We start from the raw sequence: 7868 nt of genomic DNA, 5'->3' as shown, positions 1-7868 counted from the left end.
CATTGTTATCATCATAGTAAGGTCAAGACCCTGTGTCTATCTGTCCAAGTACAAGGGAAAGCCACTTGTTGAGCTGTCAGTCAACACTCCACAAATGTTTGGTGAGCGTTAATATGTTGCAGGCCAGGTGCGGGGCACTGACAGATAAAAGAAGCTCTTAATTCTCTCCCATTCATATTAAAAAGGTAAACAAATTGAAAAAAAAAAAACATGCACATGATGTCAGGGAAAAGACCGGACGTATTAGCTGTCGCTCGTCATGTAAATGGATTAATTTCCTTTATTAAAACAAGAACAACAAGACAAGTTGAAAAAGCAGGAAAAAGAAAATTTTGTTATGCTATTTAGAGAACTAAAACAAGCTGTGGGGGGGGGAAAAACACCTAAAATCTCGAACGAAGAAGCTCCGTATTTATAAATTATTGAATTGTATTTGAAATGAATAACAAACCACACTGAAGGGGCAAAAAGAACTAACCTAAGCAGTTTTTGAACGCAGAACTCTGATAAGTACCCCCCAGTCTAAAGATGAAAAGAATTGCACATGAATACTGAACTCTACCTAAGGGGCTTGTTTTTCAAAGTAGCATGGATTAGCAATTGTGAAACACTCTCTGTGATTGGAGGATTGAGTAAAAGATAAAATATAGCGAAGATGCTAAGAGCCAGGTTTCTCACTATTGTGGAAGGAGATACAAATAAGCAATAGAAAGGCCAATGAGCTGTGGTTTCGGACTGGAATTGAAGGTATCAGTAAGAACTCCTGGATTTACTTTATGCGTATATGTATTTCCTAGTTCCATCCACTGAGAGGACCCAGAAACAATATACTCTGGAAACAATGAGCCCATCTAGAGCCCGGCTTCTTGCTTCTAAATATCCTCAACCAAGGAATCAGGGCTCCTTAGAGAAATGGCTGATTGCTGTGTGAGAACAGAAAAAGTACAAGGTGAGCCTGGAGCATCTTTTTTATACCAGAAAGTGAGGAAGTGCTTAGTGAATAATAGCGATACATCAAAAAAGACAAAGCTGCCGGTGAAAATGAGCTCTCACTGGCCAAGTCTGGAACAATTTTGATGATAATAAGTTGTGACCCATTGAATAAGATAAGAATCTCTGGGCACATTTTTTGTATGCTCTGCTTTAGAGTAGAATACTGGCCGATAATGATAGAAATTTTAAGTTATAATTTTGATCATCAGAGTAATAATTAATACAGGTAAGAATCATCAAGATGCTAAAACTAGAAGGTGAAAGTATGATGGGAATATCTGTAATAGTCTCAAAGTATTTCCCCACAATTTATTTATTAATTATAAAGAGAAAAGAGTCATTGTACAGTAGATAAAACTGGCAGACATCACCTAAACCGAGTGGTCGAAGTAACCATCACTAATAATAAGACAAACCAACATCAAGTGCTGAGAAAGACATTATCATTTCTGTAGCATCCCTGCTCAAAATGAGGAAATTTTATTTAATCCTCACAATCATCTCGTTTTACAGGTGGAGAAACCTGCGGGCTTAGAGAAATAATGAAATAAAAACTGAGGAATATTCAGTGTATAGCCATGCTACCCTGAACAAGCCCAATCCCGTCTGATCTCGGAAGCTAAGCAGGGTCGGGCCTGGTTAGTACTTGGATGGGAGACCACCTAGGAAGACCAGGTGCTGCAGGCATGAAAAATAAAAAAATAAGGGATTGTAAGCTGACAAGGTCCTTGCAATCTGTGAGGTCAACCAAGGGTTGCCTTGCCTAAAAAAATAAAAAATAATAAAAATAAAAAATAAAGAAAATTGAGGAAAATTCTACAAAACGAATGAACCATACTCTTCAAAAATGGCAATGTCGTGAAAGACAAAGTCTCAGGAGCTGGTCCAGAGTTAAGGGAGACTCAGGGGCGTGATAATTTAATGCGATGTGTTATTCTGGACTGGATCCCGAACTAGAAGAAAATTGCTCTCAAGGGCACGATTGGGAAGTCTTGCCAGATTTGAATTAGATCTGTAAATTAGATATTCTACTGTGTCAATGTTTAATTTCCAGATTTTGCTCATTGTGCGGTGGTCATGTGAACGTCCATGTACTTGGGAAATAGACACTGAGGTGTTTAGGGAAAAAGGGCATCAAGTCTGCAACTTCCCCTCAAATCGTTTAGAAAAAAGATGTACGGAGAGAGAATGCTAAAGCAAAGTTCCCAAAATATGAATAACTGGAGAATCAGGGGGAAGAGTATAAGGGAATCCTTTGTGTTCGTTTTGTAACTTTTTTATAACTTTGGCATTATGTCAAAGTATAAAGTTAAATGAAAAAGAAGAAGGAGGAGAAGAAGAAGACCTGGTTGGATTCTTTTCTTTAAAGAAGCTATTTTCCCTCAAGGAACACATTCAAATGTTTGCCTCTTTAGCAAGCCTAGACTCTTCCTTAGAAATTTCAGTAAAGATGCCAATTTTTCAGAAACAAACTGAGATTTGTTTATGAGATCCTTGTTCCCCAGCCATACCATGCAGGTGGTGCTTCCCAACCACCATCCCTCCTGTCAGGTTCATTGACAAATCCGTTGGATGCTTTTGCATTGGGCCATCTCTGAATCTCCAATGCTCAACCCCACGCTGGGCCAGGGCAGGAGCTCCGGGTAGGAGTTGGTGCAATTGAAAGATTGAAGTATCTGATTGCCTTCAGGGGAATAGCAAGAGTTGGGACTGAGAAGGAATGGAGAGGAACCCCACTGGCCTCTGCTGGGGCAGGAACCCTCGTGCATGTCTGGACCATGGACAAGAAAGCTTTGGACACAGCGGTGTCTGGAAGCCTCCACCCTGTGTCTTGCTGAGGAGGGGATTTGTCTTGGAATAGGCAATCAGGAGAAAAAGTAGGGAAAATTCCCCTCTGCAGGGGCCACTCAGGACTAATCCCATCAGCGTTGTTAGGGGTGAACAGCATGACAGCTTTGCTAAACTGCACGTCAAGGTTCAGTGGAAGTTTATTAGCTCCCTCCAGTTGGTTAAACTCACTAAACAGATGCAGTGAGGTCTCTGTGCTGCCCCTCTCTGATCTTGATATGACCTTGTGGGTCTGGGCACGGGGTTTTCAGTGCATCTTTCCAAGCTGCCTTAAATCTTCATATCTCACTTCTTAAAGGCCCTCAGGTCAATGCGGCTTGAGGTTGGGATATTTGCAAGTGAGTGGCCATGAATGAGACAGCGAGGGTGAATGGAAGCCTTGAAGGTGGCCTTTGGGAGCGTGGTTTGATCCTCAGAGCAATGGGAGGAGCCAGGGGACAGTGATAGGTAAAGTAGTGAAATGGTCAGATTTTCGTTTTAGGAAATTCACTCTAGCAGCTGAAGGTGAGGATCAGAAGGTGGAAAGAAGCAGAAAGATCAGTGTCACACTGATCCAGGCAAAAAACTAGAGTGAGAAGTATTATTTAGACCTTGCCCTAAAATCGAAATGGCGAAACATAGCATACGTTCCAGCACCGGAACTTCTTATTCTTGTGGCAGACATTGCTAATCAATCCGTGTTCTCCCTGGTGCTGGGACTGGTGGGCAGCTCCCATAGACAGGCACTACCAATCAATCCGAGCAGACACACCGGATGAAAGAAATTTGGCCTCCCTGCTCCCTGTCAATGAAGGCAAAGAAAGTCATCCGTTTTGAAGATATGCTCGGGTTTGCTAACGATCCTCTTTGGGTCTGCCCCAACCTGAGGCCACGGGGATCAGACCGAGGGTGATGCTTTACGTTAGTCTTTGAGGTCTGTTACGGTGCATTGTGCCTCACTCTGCTGTGTGCCCTTCACGTTCCCACTTAGAGCTTTGTCACGTTCATTATCTCATTTCAACCTAACACATACCTGGAAAGTCAAGGTTGTCATACCCATTTTATAAATGTGGAAACTGAGAGCAGAGACTTCGAGTCGAGTGCTCACGTTCTATAGGTGGCAGGTAGCAGAACCGGGACTCAAACCGAATATCTATCTGGCTCCAAAAGCCCTGGCTTCTTCCATGAGAAGCTCATGCCAGCTGTTTGCATTTGTCAGGATCTCATGCAGAAAAGCCAGAACAGGTTTGGGCTGACATCTTCGTAACAATGCCTTTCCCTGTTGCTAAAATGCCTGGCTTAAAAAGACCTGGGAAACTTGACTTTTGAATCACCCTTATCTCATCCTCTCTGTACTGAGCCATGTAGAAGAGAGGCACTGGCCCCTGGGTGGGGTTGGGGTGGGGGCTTGCTGAGGGGGTGCAACACAGATGGTGAGGGGTGGAGGCCTCCTGCTGTGGAAGAGAATAAAGTTTCTGTCCTTGTGAGGTTGGAATGAAGGCCCTGGAGCCAAGCAGCCAGAACCAGGGAGGGGCCGGCCAACCTTTGGCACGTGAAATGCCACCCCGTGCTCATGGCGGATAATTCTCGGTAATAACTCATGCCCCCAGCAGGCGTGCATCCTGAAAGCCCTGTCTGTTCTTGCCTCATGGGGTCCCTGCTGGAATGTGAGGGTCGAGGGGTTGGCCACAGACGTGGGCAGAGTTCAGACTGGGCTGGGCGAGCGGGGCAGTGTCTGGGCACCGCCTAGGGCAGAGGAAGCCTTTGTGCTCTGGGCCCTAGGGGCCGCCCCCACCGCAGTCGCCCCGCTGGGGAGAAACAGCTGACACACGCAGGCTAAGGCCTGCTCTGTCTGCTCCCTCTTCTGGGACGCCCGGGGTGGAGGATGCTTTCCTGGGTGTGGCCCGGCATGTGACAAATCTACCCCAACCCCATCATGCCTGGGGTGCTCCTTCTGAGCTGCAGGAGAGTGAGGGGCGGGAGGCTTTGATCCCAGATGCATGGCACAGTCTCCCGGGGAGCTTTGAAAACACACCACCTCTCATTCCTCGTCCCCAGGATCTGCGATGTGTCGGTCTGTGGTGACACTTGGGCAGTGGCACCTTTTAAAACTCCCCAGTGATTCTGGCGGGAGCCGGAGTTGAGAATGACCCGTGTGGTGTTCTGAGAGGATGGCACTGCAGCTCAGCCGCCACCAGCCACGTGACCTTTACCATGCGATGGAGCAGCTGGTGCCTCAGTTTCCGCATCCGTGAAACATGGACAGCAGCAGTGCTACATCATGGGGTTGCTGGGAGGGTTCAATGAGATAATGTTGTAAGGACTCGGCACCGCGACCGGCACAGCACACGCTTAGACATTGTAGCCTCTCTAGATAGCTTTTACTATCTTCTCGGCCAAGGGGAGATTTTAGGGCTTAAAGTCCCCGGGAGAAAGTCAAAAGGGCAGAGAGAAGACCACAGCATCAGAGGTGACGATAGGAGGCTCTGCTGTGACATGAAGGCAGGTTGGGAGGTGGGGGTCCTTCTGTGGCTCCAGAAGCCCACGCTCCTTAGCAAGGACATGGAGCCCCCACGGGCGCTCTGCTCTTGGAGCGCCAAGAATACCATGTGGCGATGATCGCATCTGGCTTCCCCACGTCCCAGCAAGCTCGCAAGTGGGCGGGGTGAGACCTGCTCTGCTAGGTGCCCTCAGGCCGGCACATGGTGTCAATCATGTTGGATAGGCCGCAGTGCACAGCAAGGACCTGCCAGGAGAGCAGGCGGATGCTCTGAACTCAGCATTCACTGGTCACAGTGGCAACAGGAGCGACCGCTTCCAGGACGCCCGCGGCGTGCTGGGCATCTCGCTCCGGGGTTACAGAATCCCGCCAGTGTTGCCACGGCTCTTCCTGGCAGGTGATGCCATTAGCCAAGCTGTTAAGGGTGAGATGTCTGTCCTGTCCTCAGATCCACTGAACTCAATGGCCTCTGCCCTCTGTCGGCCACTGAGAGGCCATGAAACTGAATTGGGGTGCTGAGCCAAGCGTTATGTCCAGCGCTGTGAGAGTATTATTGCCACAGACGACAGAAAGGCCACAGCTCCCTTTGCCGAGCGAGTCCCTGGTTGCAGACCAGGGTGGAGTGCTTAGTCAGGTATTGCCCCCTGAAGATGGGTTTTCTCATTTTCAGAGAACTGTAGGGTAGAGAAAGTCAATGGAAATATCCCGTCTGATCTAAGATTGCATTCTAGAGATTTCCATGTGGAACCTGACTTATGGATGGCCTCAGCAAATATGCTGCACGAATAGATAGAAGAAGTATGTCCTATTCAGTGGCCACAACCTCAGAGCCAAAGGTGGTTGGTGCCTCAGTAGACTGTGCATGAACTTGCCCGAGGATCGCTCATTTATTTGCAGACGTTTGTTGCAGGCGGGGACGGGGATTCCCCTGGGTGCTGATGACATCGTGGGAAACAAGCTCTGCTTTCTGGGAGCTCAGATTCCAGTGAGGGGAGACAGACCCTAAGTAAGTAAACCAATAAATACCTGCTAGTGAAGAGCCAAGAGAACATGTGGCTGGGGATAACTTTAGACCCAGCACTGAGGGATAGCTTCCCCGAGGAGGTGACATCTCAGCTGAGATGGCCAGAGGGAGGCAGCCATACCCAGGTGCAGGTACCAGTGTGCCAGGCAGAGGGACTAGCTGATGCAAAGGCCAGGGAAGAGGGGGCAGTGGGGAGCAGATGAGACTGGGCTGGTGAAGGCCAGAGCAGGGAGGCCACGGTCCAGATGACCCAAAGCCCACTATGTTGGGACTCCTTGGGACTCGGGTCTGCCCCAGTGGGGTCTGCATGGTGAGAGGGACACAGCCCTATGAGCCCTGCCATGGCAAGAGTGGTACTGTGGGGAGTGGGATCCTTGTGATGACCAGGGGCCACAGGGACAGTGGCCAGTTCCCATGTGAGGCAGGGGCTCTGTCGAGGCTGGCCTGCAGCTGGGGGAGGCTGGGGAGGGAAGGCCTGGTTGAGAAGCTCAAATGACTTTTTGTGTGTGTGTGTGTGTGTGTCTGTCTGTCTGTCTGGGGAAAATGGTCTCAACCCAAGTCACCCATCAGTGATTTGAGAGCTCCTTGGAGGTGCCTAAGCCACCGTGTGAAGGGCCATCAAGTCACATGGGAGAAGCTATTCCCTTCCAAATCCATCCCTCTGATGACATCAAGGACAATGTCCACGTGCTGCTGGTTGGCCCTTGACATCCCTTGAGCTTTTGCTAATCTTCTTTACACAAAAAGCGATTGGGCGGGGCTCACAGGCACAGTGTCCCCAGAATGCAACAGTGCTGCTCGTTTTCAGTGTCATATCTGGTCCTTGTATTTGTGGTCACTGGCTTTCTTTTTACTATTGTGCTACTCCTTTAGGAAATTTAAACAAATTTGTTTTTGTTTTTGCTAACAGCTGATAAAGCTTCCCTTTGAAATAAAATTATTTTAGTCAAAAGAATGAAATCATCTGAAAGAGAAATCATAAAGCGTACTAAAGATGGTAAAGGGAAATAGCAAAAATCGCAGAGTCCATAAGTGAATGACGCAAGTTTGGAAAATTGGGACGGCGTGGTGCTCAAGGCCCCAATGCCATGATGCTTTTTCCCCAGGAAAGCATTTCTTTCTGTTCTTACCGCTCCCTCAGCCCCACATTCTCTGAGCCAGGAGTGAGTGTAAACAGCACTTTTCTCTCTGCAGCCCTCATGGGAAGGTGGGGCTTCAGGATAGTGTCTGGAACACCTTGGGAGCTGCTGGCTTCTCTCCACCGGGAGGGGTCTGATTTTTCAGCCTGACTTGGATTCTCCTGCCCTAGTTCATCATTCAGATCAGTTTCTAGCAACAGCGTGGTGACAAGGCCAATTCTCCTAACAAACTAAATATTTTTTAAAAAGTTATTAAGTGTCTGTGTTACGAAAAGGATGGAGACCATAGCATTTAGCCGAGCCTTTTAAGTCAAACTTTTGATCATGTATTTATTTAGCTATATGCCACCTTGTTGCAAAAAAAAAAAAAACTTACAAAAATAGA

General features: G+C 47.7%; 1 pseudogene; it reads left to right on the top strand.

Moving 5' to 3' along the window:
* Nucleotides 1–1561: 1561 nt before the first annotated feature.
* Nucleotides 1562–1680, top strand: LOC120601826 (uncharacterized; annotated as a pseudogene).
* Nucleotides 1681–7868: the final 6188 nt, after the last annotated feature.

Source organism: Pteropus medius, unplaced genomic scaffold (genome assembly GCF_902729225.1).
Source record: "Pteropus medius unplaced genomic scaffold, Ma_sr-lr_union100, whole genome shotgun sequence".
Classification (NCBI taxonomy): Eukaryota; Metazoa; Chordata; class Mammalia; order Chiroptera; family Pteropodidae; genus Pteropus; species Pteropus medius.
The sequence above is the reverse complement of the archived record's forward strand: the minus strand, read 5'-3'. Positions and strand labels throughout refer to the sequence as shown.